This window comes from Porites lutea, chromosome 10 (genome assembly GCF_958299795.1).
Source record: "Porites lutea chromosome 10, jaPorLute2.1, whole genome shotgun sequence".
Lineage (NCBI taxonomy): Eukaryota > Metazoa > Cnidaria > Anthozoa > Scleractinia > Poritidae > Porites > Porites lutea.
In genome coordinates this window covers 10,140,426-10,159,740 of record NC_133210.1, presented here as the reverse complement: position 1 = coordinate 10,159,740, position 19,315 = coordinate 10,140,426, and the positions used below count along the sequence as shown (strand labels likewise).

Here is a 19,315-nt window from a genome sequence, read left to right as displayed (position 1 = left end):
CGCACATCAGCAAAGCCTTGCTGCGTTCAGATGGAGCTGGATGTTATCACAACAACAACCTGATTGCTGCTTTGAATGAGGTTCATGTTCATACTGGCATAAGTGTGTTAAGGTAATTGCTTTATTGTTTATATCTCTTATTGTACATCGTAAACATTTTACTACTCCGAGATATCAGCTCAAGGAACAAACATGCTACATTCATATATTTCATGACCTCTGTGCGCTAAGTAGCCACGTGCGTATTTATTATTCTCCATTGCGTTTCACTGCAGAGATCATAAACTCGTCACTCTGGATACCGAAATATGCATGCGCCGGATGTGATTTGTTTAAAAGAAAACGGGAAAGTAAAATTCAGTTCTTATCAAGGGGATGTTTGTTTCGATACTTTAAGGATTAATCAGATAACAACAACTCCCGGTAAGCGCTTTCACCGTTGATTTCTAGGTATGACTTTTCGGAGCCGCAGTTCGGGAAGGATGTGTCCGACCGCATCATCAGCCCCCTGAAGGGCGTAGTCAGACGCTTCTGTAACGAGGGTAATGATATCCTGTCGGCGGCAGACATGCGTGAAGCGCTCAAGGTCCAACCAGTGAAGGGATGCACAGCTGCTGTTTGCGAGATAGAGGGCACTGATCAAGAAATCAAGGTAAACCGCATCCCAAGCTTCAGCACCTTTCACAACTTTTCATATGAGGGAACTGGGCTGCGAATGTGGAAAGCCTATGATATTGGAGCTGAAAAACTCGTGCTGTGGTCAGACCTAGACGTCCAAGTTCCTGGTGCAATAACTTCGAAACCTGCCACCAACCAACTACAGTTCTGGGATGTTCAACCTAGGTGTGTAAAACTACAAGGAAAGACGAACCAAAGTGTAAAGCTTGACACAGAGACTGCGCTATTCGAATGCAACGAAGCCGGCTGCTCACATTCATTCGATAACTATGATGCCTTACAGGACCACATCAACTTTGGCAATCACGATCCCATCAGCACAAATCAAGAAAGTGTTTACGACAAGTTGCGTCGCGAGTGGGTTCGGAAATTCTCAGCAATGTCAGTAAGTGAGCAGAAACCGAAGCAGCCTACATCAGCAAAAAGCACTATGACAGCAACTCATGCGGAGTCTTCTGAAGCCGGATGGGCCTTGCAGAAACCGAGGGGCAGTGGGACAAGGTTCTCAGAGAACGTAAAGTCATATCTCCAAGCCCGATTTGACGTCGGAGTACAAACTGGAAGAAAGTCTGATCCAGTTCAAGTGTCAGCGGATATGAGAAGCACCAAAAACCAAGACGGCACTAGAAAATTCTCGAGAGACGAATGGCTGACGAAGGTACAAGTTCAAGCCTTCTTTTCCCGACTTGCTGCAGCGCAGAAGAAACAGGTGACTCAGAGACACGTGGAAAAAGACGACGAAAATACTCTGCTGGATGAAGATCTTGCACACCTGGACCAACAAAACAAAGATGAGGATGTTCAAGAGGTGCTGTTGCAAATAGGACTGGAACATCCGATCACATATGATGGCTACGACACCTGCGATCTGGTCAAGACTGAGGCATTGTCGCGCTTTACTGTGAAGGAACTGAGGGTCATGTGTGACCACTTTGAGCTGCCACGTAAATCAACGGACAAGAAAGCCGCTCTGATTAAACACGTTACCGAAATGGTGGAAGAGTGTAGCTGCTCATAAACACGGCTGGAAAAGAACACATTGATTTTTATTCGGCGAATCAACTGGGCCGTGAACTCAGTTAGCATGTTCCACTTCGAGAGGGTGTTGTGAACAAGAGCTCTATGTACGTACCTTTTTAGAATGATGAGAAAGCCGTACCCCAGCACCACACCCATGTTCCGCCCCTTATAGTGAAAATCCTAAAATAAGTGAACTGTATATGAAACCCTGGATCCGTAAATAATTATAGTATATGAGCGGGAGTACAGGGCTCGGGGGAGGCTTTACTTGTTTGCGAAACTTTGTTCTGATTTGAGACTTTCATTAGATAACAAAATACACAAAGTGCATTTTACCCCTGGATTTCTGTACTACACTAAGATGAATTGACAACACCTTACAAAACCGTCTCGTGGGCATAAAATTAGCCTAGTATTTTTCGTATTTCGCTACTCATGTTTCATGGGAGATTCTGAACCAAAACCATCCGGGTTTTTTTTTAGCTGGGATGAAATATTTAAGTTAATCTTGACTGAAGAGGCGAATATAGGGCACATAGTAAGCGCATAGATTTTCTATCAGTGCGCGACTCCAGCGTTACATTCACACTGTGCTATATAATACATGGCTGGATCTCAGTCACTGTGCCAGTAATTCGTATTCTGCGTAAATTGGCTGACTTCAAAACCGACTGTAGAATTCACCAAAGAGGGCATTTCATATTGATAGTAAAGCAGATTGTGCCATTTAAACACAGAAACGAAAAATAAAAGCTTCCACATTTTGGTTTGCAAGTCTGAACGCAGTGCTGTTTGGGACACACAAATATATAAAAAGTGACTGGGGAGGTGATCGACAACATTTTTTCACGTTTTTGAACTTTTTGGGTATTTTTTTCCTGTATACAAATGCTCCTTTATATTGTTACCAACAATTTAGTTTCTCTAATGGTCTGTCCCTTGGGGTGTTTTTAGAGTACTCAGAGGATGGGCGGAACAAGGCATGTCGCCTTTTTATTACAACGCAAATACGGCTAAGCTAGCCAATCTCGAACGAGCGTTTCCACCATTTTATCTTCTGCAAACAGAATTGTGTTCTCTCTCCATAATCCGCCCTCGACTCAAATGACATCGGGAAAAATTGTTGACTTAAATCGTTCCTACATTGATCTAAGCACACACGCTCAGCTATACCTCGAAATTCCCCACAGTCTCCAAATTCTCGTGTTTTTAGAAAACGAGTCGCCATGATACAAACTCTGCTTTCTCATCCACTTTGGTTAGGTATTGCGTGACAACCAGCTAATTTGCATATAAGCAATAGTGGTTTCTTTGACTTTAGCTCTATAAACCTAAAATATTTCGCCTTTTTTGATTTTCAAATAAAATTACAAAAAAAGCGCTTATTTGAAGGTTTTGAGGAAACATTTAAGCAAATTCTAGAGCTGTGAATATTTTTTCGGTCAAGCGAGTGATCGATCGAGTAGATAAATATATTATACTAATTATAGAGTCAGAGTTATTTTTGTAAACAAAGTGCCATGATGGCCAAATTTACCTTCTCGCTGCTCCGTGTGCAGGCGGATACCCGCAGATTTGACTTTAGAACCTCTTAAAATGAAGTAATACCTTGATCTTGATATAAATTTCATATCAGATTTTTGTCCCACAATTGAGATTTTAGCTCTCGAATCTGAGCATGTTTTTTGGCAGTCGGGCGACCTGTTCAGAGTGGTGTCTTTCGGGACTTACAGATTTTCTGCAAAATTATCAAAAAGTTCGATATTTTGCCCATTTGTCAATAAAAGGCAGTGGAGACAGCTGGTGTAAAAGATACTTTATAATTATCTGTAGTTTCGATATGACGCGACCCTCAAAAACGACAATTTTCGGTCTTTAAATCGGGCTCTGGAGGAGACGAATTGGCCCGGACGTGATCGCGCCTGTAGGAAAGCGGAAATATATTATTTGCAAAAAAGAAAATCATTTTTATTACTTATATACCAAACCCTTTTAGTGTACAAAGTTTAAAGGGAAACTTTTTTCTGACGCGAAATCGATCGGACCGCTGTTAGCGGGACTGCCTCTTAAGCTTACACAAAGTTATTAGAAAACCAAAGTAAGTAAACGAACCACGATATCAAGAAGAACATACCTTTCTGCAATCCAGCTGAGTTGATGACTTGGAAACAGGCTTTATGTGAAGAATATCGCAACTGATCACTGTCTCTCGAAAATAACAAAGGTATAAATCGTAATAGAACAGCTGAATAGAAAGACAGGCTTTCTATTATCCGAAAATAACAAAACTACTCGTTTTGCAACGCTGTATTGCTTGTGAAGTCCGCGTGAATTTGAACTGTTCAACGAAAGTTTATTTTACACTATTCTATTGGTTCAAAAGCCGCACGTGACAATGTAAATCAAATTGCGCATGTGCCAAAGTCACGTGGAAGCCTGGGAAACAACAAACATGGCGGCTGATCTTGCGATGGAGTGCATTCAGGACTACATTCACCCGGACGATGAAACTCTGCAATCTACTATTGAAATGACTCCTGGGTTCAAACCTTTCACATGCATTTTGTTCACCCAAATTGTAAATGGTAACGTTTTACGTGAGGGCCTCCTATTCCGAGACTTCTTGTGATATTTTTTTTTCCGAGCCACCGACCCAATATCAGGAAACGCATTCGACGCTAAACGAAAAAAAGGGGGGATGGCCTTACACGAAATAACCAGCTGTAGCAAGTAATATGATAAACTCTGAGAAGAATGTGATGGTGATTGAAACGGGGCAATGGAAAATCAAAACTTGCGTTAAATAACACTGTGAAGTTTGGTAAATCACAGGTGGCCCAAGCGTAAAATGAGAGTTTGTATGGGAAATAAAGAGTTGGAAACTTAGATAAAATAACTGAACGAAAAGCGATAAAAGTTATTAATAAAGTGTAAATATTGTTTTTTCGTGTCATTGTGTTTGTTTTTACGAAGTTTCAGCGCGATTTGAGTACTTTTACATCATTTGACCAGACATTGTTTGTTTTCACTCGGCCAATGAACGTAGCAACAAAAAAAACAAAGAAGCCGACCTTGCTGGAAGGTGGGTGCATAGAGATTTGTCTTAACGAAGTAATGTCACCCTCTCCCGGTGAGTTACTATTTGACACTAGCGCCCAGTCACCGCCGAGCGACAAGACGGTTGAAATGTTACACTTTTACTAGTCACGGATAAATGGCGCCGATTTTTGAACTGTAGTTGATCTTTTAGATCGAGTTATGCGATCCAAACGCAAGGTTTACCGGAACGGATTGCAGGAAGGTGAACTTAAGGTACCACTTTGTGGATTCGGTGGCGTAAAATGTAAGTGTGTTTGTTTTTTTCGCGTGAAATTTGGAGCTGATTCTCAGCAGCTTTGCAGGTCGATCGAGCGATTCTGTCCTACCTTGTCTCTTATTATTACACTGTCAGGTCAGATGATGTAAAAGTACTCAAATCGCGCTGAAATTTCGTAAAAACAAAGACAACGAATCCAGGTAACAATATTAACACTTAATTGATAACTTTTATCGCTTTTACTTCATTTATTTCATCTAAGTTTCAAACTCTATTTTTCCCACACAAACTCTCATATTACACTTGGGCCACCTGTGGGTAAATGTGCAAACGTTGGTTAAAGTGGTCGTAAAGATAGTTCTTTGATCATATTTTGCTTAAATTTACGCCTCTAGTAACCATAAATTTACACAGTAACTTTGCTATGCCAGAAAATATCAAGCAAACATCCATTTTTGACGTTCGATTTTTACACAGAGAACAAAATGGCGGCAAATTTGAATCTGAACACCAAATTTACTATGGGGAGCAAAAGTGAAACAAAATATCTGTAAACTTGATATTTACTGCACATTTACGCCACCCTTGCAGAAAAGTAAACTTTCGCTTTCGAACAAAATTTGCACCAAGAACAAATAAGTAGCAACATTAGTACCCTAAATTTACAATAGATTTGCTCAACTAGCAAACTTAGGCAAATCCGTTTTTTCGTCCAGTGTATATTTCCCGGATTGGCTCGGTCATCTCTGCTATTTACACTGTTTTTGAACCTAATGTGGAGCTGTATTTATCACAAATTCAAACATACATTTAAGAAAAATAGCTTAAATGAGTATTTCAAAGCCATTTCGCATTTTTTCCGCGTTTATTCACTCTCTGGCTTTATAACGGCCACTTGATAAACGTGCTCATCTTTTCTAGCTCTCGCTGAAGTTTGTGTCACCATTCTTTCAGTGTTTTAAAAATTTTCCACTGCGAGAATTTTTGGCCACTTTTCGAATCGGGCACTATGGGCACCCAAAATGTATGGTGACGTCATGCTGAGTGGCGTCTTTTAGAGTCTGTTTGTGGTTTGTTGCTTGGCAACTGCGGATACCGAACCGATAGAAAGAAAGATTTATGACCAAAGCAAAATCGCACTTCGCTTGTGACCCGGGCGCGACAAAATTATAAACTTGCTTCACTGCGAGAATTATAATTTATTATAGTGTCTTCAATTAGTGTGTAAACACTAAAAATGACTGACACTTTAATAAAGTTACTGTCTATATATTTATCTATCTATCATCTATGGAATGGAGAAGATAGTATTAATAAAAAGCACTATTGACTGCTGTAGACTCTGCCATATGGTTGATAACTGTTACATGTCACTTTCTAGATAACTGGTAACCTACTGCTGATGGTGTTCTATGGTGCTATTCGTGGTGTTGCAGCAAAATGTATCTCTGGTATGGATTTATGAGAATTACCTTTCTAAAACTTTTTTTATTTACACAGTCTGTGGTCAGTGTTTTATACCTAGTACGTGTTTCATACTCAGTCAGTAGTTTCTAGTCCGCATTTTATACCTAGTCTGTGTTTTATAATGATCGATTATGAAAGAGGTCTGTAAGCTATAGTATTACAGTGCATGATCAGCTGTCATGAGTAGCTAGTGGACTGGAGTACAGAAATGACTGCAAATGTCCTGTGTATTTATGCCCTAAGAGAAAGCAAGGGTATGAATTTTAGAAAAGATGGAGTTAGCAGGCTGTTTTTCTTAACAGATGGAGCTGAGCTCTTGCTAGATCTTGGATGTTCTCCTTCCTTGGTTGGTAAGTGTTGGAATATTAATTAAAGATAGTAAAGAATAAAGCAAACATGAAAAAAGAGAAAGCGTCTTACGACATTCGAGGTGACAGGAATCATAGTTGAGAAAAACGTGAAATCGCTGGTACAACTGCAAGCTTTGGCTCACCAACAGAAAAAAGAGGGCAAAACGGATCTTGTTGAATTCCTAGTAAATCGCACGCCAAGGGCGGTCGCAGATATATTGAATACCGCATGGGAAATTGAGAATGCTGCTGAGAAACTGGCACGATCTAAGAAAACTCCCCTAGAGTTATTGCAAGAAGTGAAAGAAAAAGAATGCACGGAGGGTTGTGGTGGGCTGTGGAAGATTTGTGCCGAAGAAATCCTAGCCAATAATCAGGTCCCACCACAAGTATTTCGCGACGCAGTGTGTGATCTGCCGATAAAGGGGAGGGGTAAATACCGGAACATTATGATCACTGGCAATGCGAACTGCGGTAAAACTTTCTTACTTAATCCGTTGACCTTGATTTTTAACACTTTTTTTAATCCTGCTTCCGGAAGCTTTGCCTGGGTTGGGGTTCAAAACGCTGAATGTATTTTCTTGAACGATTTTCCGTGGTCCCTACAAGTTATACCGTGGCATTCGAGTGGCATGATCTGTTACTTAGGCTGAAGGGTGACGTTGTACATTTACCGGCGCCGAAAACTCACTTCGCAAAGGATATTTCATTGACTAGTGACACCCGGATATTTTGCACGGGAAAACATAGGCTCATGTACATAAAAAATGGAATTGTGGATGAACGTGAATGCGGTATGATGGACGTTAGGTGGAAAATATTTCATTTCACGTATCAGATCCTGCGGGAACAACAACGAGACCTCCCGTCATGTGCTAGGTGTTTTACAAAGCCTATTTTGCCCTCAGGAACATAGTTGCTTGGTCGTAGACATGGGGCGATCATGGAAAGCCGAAAAGAGGCAAGATCAAAGGCCGTTGCCAGCGTTCCTCCCCCCCCCCCCCTCCCCCTTGGGTAGCACAATGTGTCATTTCGTTCTGTAAACAGACTTCAAAGGGCTGAGAGATGCATTTTGAGGCTGCCAAAAAGTCGAAAAAACGTTCTAATTATGTGTATTTACAGCAAAAGGACTAGTAGGCTCCTGACAGCAGTTAAAAGGGATGCAAAGTTCTTAGGGATACCATTTGTCAATAGAAGGTATCACGCGAAAGGGGTACCTTTTCTGTCAAAAATGGTATATTAAAGGATTAGACGGTTAGAATACCCCCACCCCTTATTAGAAGGTCTGGATCCGCCAGTGCAAAGAGACTCACACATTAAAACGCTCGTTATAAGTTGACTCGGCTGGGAGGATGGCCCCTTTTTCTAGGGACAGCTAATCTCCATATGAACGGGCCTAATTTACTATTAGCCTGTCTCCATGACGAATAACGTTACTTTTCTCCTTCTTCGGCGACGCCGGGCAGCGAAAACGTCGCTTAAAAAGAGAAAATTCGCGTTCTTAGCTCACGGCAGTGTCGTCGCGATTACTCCAACGCATGACTTTGTCAAAATTGGGCGAAATCTCCTGGAGACCCATATCCAACTTTAGAAAGAGAACGAAAACCGATTCGTCAATCACCATTATTTGCATATCTCTCATAGTACACCTTGTTTGTCCCGCAAAATTTTGCAAAACAATTTCTCCTGGGTATTACAGTCGTCTTAAGAGGGGGCAAACAAGGTGTCTATTATGGAAAATGCGCAAATGGCGAATATGAATGGCTGCTTTAGGTCCCCCAGGATACGTGGAATCGTGAAATAAGGCATTTTCACGTCGTAGTTGTGCAGTGACGGCAAAGAAATGTACAGCAAACACCTGAAAAAATGTTGTTTTAAGAAACCTGTCTTGGAATTCTTTCTACCTTTACTCAAAAAGCACAGTTCTTTAATTCGGAGCTAGGCTGGTCACCCTTTCAGCCGAGCCAACTGTTTGTTTCTCGCGTAACCGGTTTGCCGCGTTTTGTAAGGAAATGTATGAAACGTTGACTCGCCCAGCGTGGCTCGGGTAGGCGAGTGACCCTTCTTCTCGAGACAATTGTTTTCCATATAGCAGGGCCTCAGTGACCCAGCGGCTTATTGCAATGGTCGGTTCCAGGTTACCCTGGGTACCAGAGGTTTTTCTCGCGTGCGGTGGGAATTTTCGGTCACTATAAAGACTTGACAGAAACCGGAAACCGCGCTAGAAAAGTCTCTGGCACCCAGGGTAGTTCCAGGTTTAATATCGCAAATTTTTTGCATATTTGGTCGACAATAACTGGTTACCGGTATGATGAATTGAGCTTGGGATTTTAGCCAATCAGAAACGGAGAAATGTTTTGAATGAATAATAATTTGATATATTTAACTAGGAAAGAAAGTTTTTCCTTTTTATTAGACCAGATTCAATGATCCAGCCGGATGTTCGAACACAAGGTGTACGGGCCCGTCTAAAAGAGACATCCAAATGAGAGCTGTTTATAGTGGTTTAATTCCTAAAAATTCGTTTGGAAAGAGGCGGCAGTTTCCGCAGATTAAGCACAAGAAATGCAAAGACAAGGATGAACTATATTTTAGCTACAATCATGGACACAAGTCTTGGGACATTTTTGCGTTTCTGGGGCGTTTTCCAATTCAAACAGGTCCAATCCCTCCTATACCCTACAAACAATGTTGGACGCGTGTATCCAGAATTTTTTTTTCCGAGTTTCAACTTTGTATAGGGTGGAGGGAGGGAGAACTGCAAAAAACTTCCGAAAAGGTTGCACTGTTTTAAGACAGAACCGACAAATGACAGAAAAATATGAATATTGCAGTCTTTTCCCAACAACGTTTGTCCAGGATTGTAGATTATAGGATCCTCTAGCAAATAGCGCATTTAAAGCAGCATATTTTCTTATGGAAGTTGAACTGCAGTGAAGGATATCAAAATTTTTTTCCCCGTTTTCTAATGTCAACTGACTTTTGACAAACTTGTTGAATTAAATGATTCTTAATTGTCGATTTCTTTCCGCGTTCGAAAAAGCAACGGCCGCAAGCCCACCAATGGTCTTTTCTTCTTGATTTACATCTCTTTGCTACATCACGAGGAGCGGCAATCATTGATCGTTTACTGAACAACTTCATCAGACCAGGGATCTCATGTTGCTCAACAGCGGAGAGGATTCTTCCTTCGCGATTGAAGTGCGTTGCTACCTGAAATACAGATATTGTATCAGTTATTCCAATCGTTGAATCATTATCATTATAATTATAATTACATGTATCATTGTTATTTACTTATTAGTGTTATCATCATCTTCAGCATCAGCACATTATTACCATCATCATCATCATCATCATCATCATCATCAACATCAACGTCTTCATTATAATGATGATGATGATGATGATGATGATGATGATGATGATGATGATTATAATTGTTAGTGCACACGGTTTTCTTGGGGTCAGCACTTATTTCCATCCGCCAAACTGACATTTTCTTCTCAGTGGCTCTCACAAGACATTTCACTTTTCTTACATGAAATTTCTCTGTCTCTTGAAATTTCTGTTCATAAAAGTCTAAGTCTCTTCAATTTTTAAGGAAAAAAAATTCAGGATGGCACGAGTAATATTCGATCTCGGATCATTGGCTCTGCAGTGCATCACTTTAACCCCTATAACACCGAGGGTTTGAGGGTTTAATTTGAATATATATAGCAACAACCCTAAACCTAACCCTAACTTAACCCTAACCCTAACCCTAACCCTAACCCTTACTTTGTGTACGAATCATTAATTTGTCAATGTTAGTTTGGCGGATGGAAAAAAGTGACGACCTTTTCTTGGTCTTCCAACCGTTTCATTTCCTGGTACCAGGTGACCTCCCGTCACCTTAGGTATCCATCACCTTGCTGTTACCAGCTTTTTGTAATGGCTATGTACTTCCGCCCAGTCCTGCTTTCTCTAGATTCACATGGAATCTTTTGCTGATTGTTCCCAGGGCACTTTTATTATCTGGTGTTCGCACAGGCAGCCCAAACTCTGTGAGAGTTCGTTGGACTTTGAATTTGTAAGAGAATGTATGAAAAATAAACAAAATACGTCTTAAATTCCAATTTTGGACAAAAATAGAAATAAAAATGACTTACCTTGTGTTTGTGTTTTCGGTTATTTACTGTCTCTCTCTATGCCTCTAGACCCATGTGGAGGCCGTTTTATCGCCGTTTAAGATTTTGAGTTTCTTGCTGTTACTACAACTCAAAATCTCTTAAACGTCGATAACACGGCTTTCAAATGGCTACTGAAGTCTGTTTGCAAGATTTTGTTTGGAAAAGACCACCCCCCCCCCCCCCAATAATTAAAAATGGTACTCCATCTTAGGGGGGACGGGAAACGTAACCTGATCCTTTATTCATTGTCTTCTTGCTGCACAGACGTGGGCCTCCATTTTTCGATTGGGCTTTGCCACAAGGCAGCCCATAACAAGGCATAGAGCAAAAACAGTGTGAAGATATTTTTAAGGTAGACGTATCAGCGTAATAGCGGTAAGTATACTAAATACTCACCATGTTTTTGTCTAAAACAGTGTTCGGTTGAAACACGACTTTTTCCGAGGGGACAACGACCTCAACGTTCACATCATTCAAGAAGACAGAAATGGGTGGAAGGGATTGGGGTCCTAAATGATCCTCTATCTTGAAGCAGAAATCCTCATATGCTTTTCCGAGAAATGAAATTTCCTCTGGGGATAGAAAGAGAATGAGTAAAGACAATTCAGTAAGAAAACGGACAGGCAATATATAGTCCCTGGGGCTATATAGTCCGGGGTGAGGGAGAAGAGGAAGTCCAACAGGAACAGCGAGAGACTAAATAGAACAGAAAAAGAAACGAGGAATATAGTATTTTTTTCCTGTCTCCACTTTATCTCATACTCGGCTCTAGCCTGTTCCAGGCTCCGATATGGTGGTGAAAAGTCGTTCACTAAAAAGAAATTCGAAAAACGCGCGTGGGCTGGGCAGAGACAGGGCGGCTCTCTCCCATTTTTCCCGCCGCCACCGCCCCCTTTCCTAAGTCGCGTGCGTCTTATTTTCGCTTGGCTCGTTTTAATACGTCCCCACCATACTATTCAGTTCGACTCTCTCCTCTATTTTGCGCTTATTACTAAATAACGCCTGTTGACGTTCCAAGCTAGATTTATCTATCTCAAAAACATGGAAAGGCATTTACTAAAAGAAACTTTACCATGAAAAAGCACCTAGCAAGTGAACTATGTGAGGCAAGGGAGTTTCAGCAACGAGACAAATGATATCTATATGATTCCAGATCCGGATGATCTCTCTTTTCTTCTTTTATATTCAGAAAATATCAGTGTAGCCATTCACTTGCATTGCTATCAATTCCCCTAACGCTTAGTTTCCATACAATCGTCCGAATCACTTCCATCGTCTTAACAGAGTCGTATGGAACGATCGAAATGATCAGAACTGTCACTTAAAAAACCAGGCTATATTCCGATCTTAGTTTTATCCGAGCGACTGCGATCTCCTCAATTGTACGTACCGTTCCGTATCGCATAAGAGGTGTTCTTTTTGTTATCGTCTCGATCGAAACGATTCTACTTGATAAATGAACAGCAAGCTTATTCTAAGAACAAAGGGAACTACAGATCACAGAAAACAATGACAATGGAGGTCTAGCAGAGGTGCAGATATCGCTCCTTAGCTTACTACGGCAGTAATCGCTAAAGACTATTAAAAGATAAACGTGTGATTTTCAGCTCGCCTGCCTCCAACCCTCCCCCTCCCCGCGGTCACTTACAAGATGGTAGTCACAGAAAATAGGAATGAAGACCAATCTGGTCGTATAGCCGGCGAAAGCTTTATTTAACCCCCAAAAATTCCATTCTAAAACTGAGACAGCCAAGGTATCGGAATTTTTACTTCTACCTGGCTCATCACGGTCTCACCCTAACCAGGACGAAGAGCTCCCCTCCCTTTATATTGATTCTATCTCCTCCTCGCCCCGCCCCGCCCCGCATGGTCCTTGTGGTGGCGACAGTAAGGGATTTTACGACAGTAAAACACTGATTACCATTCGGGGACACTTAGCACAATCGATCCTCCTATTCACGGTAACAATGCTCAAATCAGTTTTTAGACTTCCCGTTTACAAAAGCTCTATGCTCTTTACCTTCATCATTGATTGTCACAGATGAATTAGACTTTGTTATCTTGCACTGAATTCTTTGCACCTTTGCGGACCTAGCGACTAAAAAAAATATTCAGCGGGTATTTAGGTTCTGATTTCACTATGCTCGAGTAGCAGAAGCTATTTCCTTTTAGTAAAATCCAGCTAGTGGTCTATTATCATTAATGGTGCGTTCTGATTGGTTGAGCTACTATTAGGCTATATGTTATAGCCCACTAGTAGCGAAAAGCGCCGGCTTTTTGGCGGCAAAAAAGGATTAAAGTCTAGCTTTAACTAGCCAAAGTTGTTTTGTCTCGATATTTTTGACCAACTAGTTGGATTTTGAAAATGAAGAAACGATCGTCGCAGTGAACGCAATTTATGCAATTGCGTAAAGAAGCCTGAAAAAAATTCAGGACTTCAACGGGGTTTGAACCGGTAACCTCGCAATACCGGTGCGATGCTCTACCAACTGAGCTATGAAGCCACTGACGTTGGGAGTAGGTCAATTGTGGGTTCATATGTTCCCGTGAAAGAAATTAGTGTTAATGATACTAAAATGAGTGTTAATTTTACTAAAACAATTATTCCTCTCGCCCTCATGGCCTCTGAGTCAATAGCCCATTCGGCCTTCGACTATTGTCTCAGAGTCCATTCGGGCTCAAGGAATAATTGTTAATTATGTCAAGATAGGTGCGTCATATTTGAAAGACAGTGCATTTTCATGCAAAGGCCAAGCTAGGTACGTGAAAGGACAGGGGCACCCAACGAGAATATAGTTCAAAAGTACTTAAACATAGCATCGTTAAAAGTATTTTAGTATTTAAACGGTAGATATAGGCATATTTTTATCCCCTAAAAATTTTTCATCTGTTCGGATTTCCTGGCTGAAAGTCTAGTGATCCGAAAATTATGGGGATCAAAACTTACCCTTTCGAAAATTTCAGGCAGAAAAAAGGCTCCCGAAAATTCTAGGTGACCTTTTTAGGGTAAAAATCCGTTAAAAATGGGCAATTGTACCATTTTTCAGATGTTCGAAAATGCTAGGAGAGGCAGGCAAGCAAGAACTTTTACAACAAATGTTCCGAAAATACTAGATCTCAAATCGTCTTCCGAACAGATATTTTTCCCACAAATTGACGTTGGGTGCCCCTGAAAGGAGAACCGAGTACGGACACTATTCTGTGCAACAAATCTCAACCTTTTGAACACCTAAAGCTGCACTATTCAACCGTGTGTCACTAGCTTAAGAGTTGTCAGCTGTAGTCTCCGGGGGGTACTCTCTGTGGTGGCTCATATAGGGAGGCTACGCCTGAAAGTGATACTGACCTTTTTCAGGCTTCACATGTATAAAACAGGGGCAACGACCGTTTTCTAGGAAATAACTGTTCATTCGGAGCTCTCTAGAACGCCTTAATTTTGGTGACTTTTTGTCGTCTTCAGAGTTTCGGTATTTGTATGTTTTGTTCACCTAAGAATTTCGTAGCCTTTTTATTTTTTAAATTCAGATTTCGACGCCTAAAAATGTCTGCAACTCACTTGAAAGCTCACTTGAAATAGGAAAAGGGAAAACGGCTGATTGACGATTGATACACTGAAGATCGAATGAACCCATAAGAATCCTCACTGATCCTTACAGCTGTCGCTAGGTTCCTAATAATTCCCGGACCAAAAATTAACCCTAAAAAATCCCATGCCGAATTTTCGAGCCTTAGAAAGCGTAGATCAGATGAAAGGGTAATGATTTCGTGAGTTGAAGTATACGAAAGCGTCGGGACGTCATTTAGGTTTTTAAAGGGCCTATAACTGAAGTAACTCGAGCTGACGCATCTTATGGCTATTTCAAGTTAATTTATTAAACGCTACATAAAATAACAAGAAGACTTGTTAGTAGCAACTAAATTATGCACTGAAGCACACGTACCAACTCCGCGGTATGGCCAGCACCTTACGCATGCGCACAACCATATCACCCCGGCAAAGGCAGCCACGAACAGCTGCTTCGCCCTTCGCTTAAAGGAATGCTTTGCACTCTCCTCGGCAGTTAAGAGTCTTTGATACGCGGGTTTTCTCCCCGCTCATTGATCCGACGGTTATGTCACGCTGATGCGCCCCAAAAATGGCGAAACAGCTGTCCATGGCTGCCACTGCCGGGGTGATATGGTTGTGCGCATGCGTAAGGTACTGGCCATACCGCGGAGTTGGTACGTGTGCTTCAGTGCATAATTTGGTTTGTTGTAGGTATGTGAAAAGCGTACCATTTGTTGATAGAAGGTATACGAAAGGGTTCCCCGGAATTATAGTTTGTCATGAAAATAACACACCTTCATCGTGTCTCTTCTTATGATATTGTGGGGTAGTAACTAAGAATGGCCTTGAATGCACTTGTCCCGTTAGGCCTGAGCTGAGCTCTATTTTGATGACCAGTTCCCATTTATTTCTTTCGAGGATATCTCCTGTTTCTAGCCAGTACACCCGATATCCGTCTTTTGTCGCCGAACTGAGATCAACTATGACCACGCTACGTTCTCTATCATTCCGTAACATGCGAAGTTGCAACTCCACGGCACCTGAAGGAAATTTACAATTCGCTCAAATAAATTATTTGGCTTATGGTAGTTTCTTTATGTAAAGAGTTCTAAGTTAATAGTCAAGGGGTTGGGTATACGAAAGGCCAATCAGAGAATGATGCACCTTCTAAAATTTTGCATTGACCCTTTTCCAGCCAGATGCTTTTGGTGCAGGGCTGTCGTGAATACACAAGTGACCTTACTTGTGACTATATGTTCCCACCTGGGACCTGGAAACGAAACAATCTCTTTTCCAGATTCTGCGTTACCCTTGTCCAGCGGAATGAAATCTGGGAACGAGATTGCAATTATTCTTGCAATATCTACGCGTGCGAGTCACTTCACCTGATTATTTTATTTATTAATTTATTTATAAACTTCGTCAGGAGGCCTGGATCACTCACAGAGCAAGCTCCACTACGAGGTCCAGAAAAGAAAAAAGAAAAAAAAAAGAAAATTAGAAATACAAATACTAACAAAAACGACAACACTTTAGAAACGACAAAAAAACAGCAATGAAAACAGAACTGGAGAGGACGTCGATAAAAAATCAACAACTTATACGATCGAGCAAGCTGTTCAGTGGCCGACCAGTGTGGCACCTAATATACACACTAAAGGTCTGGGGGGTGCCGACATCAGAGAGAGCTTGTGTGTTCGCATACGCTGATGTGCCGATTAGTGAAACCGACATAGTCCATATCTCTATATATCACAAAGACCACATGTAAAATTATATACAATGCATTGCTCATTTACGATCTTCTATTTTGGTTCCAAAAAAATAATAAAATAAACAGATAGATAAAATAAAATAGATTAAAAACGGTTAGCCTGTACACAGACTGTTGCTTTATTTTTCTTTTCGATAATTGGCGAGCGCTAGCTGTCATGTAATTCCCAGCTGTTCTTATTTTTATCACGCGCGTGCTTGGAGGCCTTTTAAGAGAAAATAGACACTGTGTGAAATGAGTTGTGTCATGGTCCCGATATTAGTCGATACGAACCCGTATTCTTGAGAAAAACGGGAGTATGGAGAGGTCTCGGGTTCCGTACACGCAGCGTATACATTGAGTATCAGGACCCGTATTTTTCCTGAATCGAACTTTTTCCGAGGTTTTAAATCGCGTAACATCATTTATTTTAAAGTTCAAATACAGGAACAAAGTTTGATAATTCTGACAGGAAAACGTGCAAAGTTGTGTCAGTTGATAAACCTAACTCTAAAAAGTGTCCGGACATGTTGACAATTCATTCAAAGAAATATACAAGGTACAGTTGCAAGGTTGATTGGAATATTCAGAATGAGTGATTTCAAAACATTTCAGTTTTTTGTAAAAAAAAGTTTTGCAAAAGTTAAAACAGAATTCAAAGTGAAGATACTAAATTTAATCAAACAATGGCAACAACTAGAGAGTAATCCATCCATTCTCCATCCTATGTTCATCATCACTGCCACTCCTTAAAGTAAAGGAGAATGTGGGGAGGGAGGCTGCAGTGGAGGAGGATGTACTGGTGTGACAACTAGCTCCACTGCTAATCAATGACAATGGCCATGCATGTGAACTAAAGGGTGGTTGGCTTGTAGGTGGATCTCCTTAAACTCTGGGGTTTGGAAGAATTAACCAAGGAGCTGGCATCTAGCTGCTGCAGGGTCTGCTTAACCATCTGTTCGCACCTTCATCTGTTTACTAAAATCTGCAAAGCACAGTCATTGAAAAAAGTGAGCAATAACCACAAATTAGAGCCCAAAATAGTGGTTAAGGTAGTTTATTTTTGTACATGTGTATGAACCTCTTTACTACCCATGCTTATAATAACATCATCAACAACAACAATAATAATGATAATAATATTGTGATGTTAAGGATAATAAGACTTTCAAATTTCTTTCGGATTTCTGTATCTAATACAAACAGAAAGGAAACTGGATCACAATCGCCTTGACATCGTGTGTGTGGAACAACAGAACAAAAATTGCCTCATCACTGATATTGCATGTCCTTGTGACAAAAGGGTGGACATCGAACAAGAGATCAACAACAAGTATAGTCAACAAGACTTAGTATCTTCATCTGGCATGAAGATACTACTTGTGAAAGATACTAAGGGTACTAATAGACCTTTTTACCGATACGGTGGCCATATTGAATTAATTCAATTTAAGGAGTATTATAGGATGCCCAGGGGACATGAGCACATTTCGCTTGTATTTTGGAGCGCTTTTCGGGACATTTTGTTCTTAAAGTTTTCTTAGAATAAGATTCTAATGGGAAAAAAGATCCTTGTGCCATGTTTGGATGTAATCATGATCACCTTTTTCCCGAGAAATATACAGTGAAAGACCATATTTCAAATGCTGAACTAGGAAAAGGCGATCATTGTTACATCCAAACAGGGCACAGGGATCTTTTTTCCTATTACAATCTTATTCTAAGAAAACTTTACGAAAAAATGTCCCGAAAAGCAATCCAAAATACAAACTAAAAAAAAATTAATGTGCTCATGCCCCCTGGGCATCCTATAATACTCCTTAAATCAAATTAATTCAATATGCCTGCTGTATTGGTAAAAAGGTCTATTAAAAGCAGTTTACATATACACTGTAGATAAACTATCTCCAGATCATTCGTACAGCTATTTCATACATTATTTTTTTAAAAGGTTAATTTGCACAGTGGTTCAAAATAATATTGTCTATCTTAAATGCACAAAAAATTTTAACTAACGGTAATTGGGACAAAACCTGGAGCTGAGATACAGTGTTTTTGAAAAAGCAAAGCCGAATTAATGAAGGGTGAAATGAAATGTAATGCTGTATTGGTATAAAATAGATTCTCAATAATTGCAAATCTATTTTGTCAATGCAGTTTTTATAAAACAGCTTGTGTGTTTATAAATCAAGCACTACACCTACTGGAAAATGTGACTGCATGTACCGCTACAATAAAGAGGTCCCATAACAAAATACCATATTTATTTGATTAAGTGCCTTGCCTGGGTGCTCACTAAAGTTTTGCACCTTTAGAGTGGGCTATTATTCAAGTTGGTCACTTTAATGCGTGTATTTGGGCTGGGAATTTAATGAATTCTCACAGTTTTCACCAAAAGTAATTTTGTTGGAGATAGAGTAATTTTGTTTGAGTTCCAAAGCAGATTTTTAACTGTTCATTGAAAGTTTCTTTAAAATACTGTACTAAGAAAACTTGGTCTCTTAATTTAGTAGAACTTAGTCTTTTTCAATCTAGCTGGTATGGGGTAGGCACTTATTCGAGGTTAGGAGATAATTCATTTTTTTTCTGCCTATAAGGTGGAGGGTTATTGGAGGTGGGCAGGTACTTGAGGTTGAGCACTTTATCAAATAAATAATAAGGTATTCTATTTTCTTTTCAGCATTTGTTGTTACATGTAATTACAAATTCTCAGTAACATTGACTTTTCTTCTATTTTCTGGTACAAACCCCTCAACCCCAGTGTCACTTACCTGCACAATATTGTATAGTGCTCCTAAGATGTTTGCCTAGTATTGAAAGGAAAATCAGGAATCAATGAAGTTCACTTAATTACTTTTAACTGTCACTGCTGCCTTAATTACCCACTGAAATGTAAGATACTGAGTATTTACAAATTAATGTACAGGGGCTGTGCCACCACAGTCTTACTTCACTTTGTTAATATTAAACAATAAATGGTGTGGGATGAGGTTTTGTGATAGCCAGAAATAA

General features: G+C 40.3%; 1 long non-coding RNA gene across 1 annotated transcript; it reads right to left on the bottom strand.

Annotated features, from left to right (window-relative positions):
* Positions 1–16,707: 16,707 nt before the first annotated feature.
* Positions 16,708–19,315, bottom strand: LOC140950804 (uncharacterized). The gene is made up of 2 exons (XR_012167210.1): positions 19,075–19,315; positions 16,708–17,288 (listed from the first exon to the last, which is right to left on the bottom strand). It is a non-coding gene; the product is annotated as an uncharacterized lncRNA (long non-coding RNA).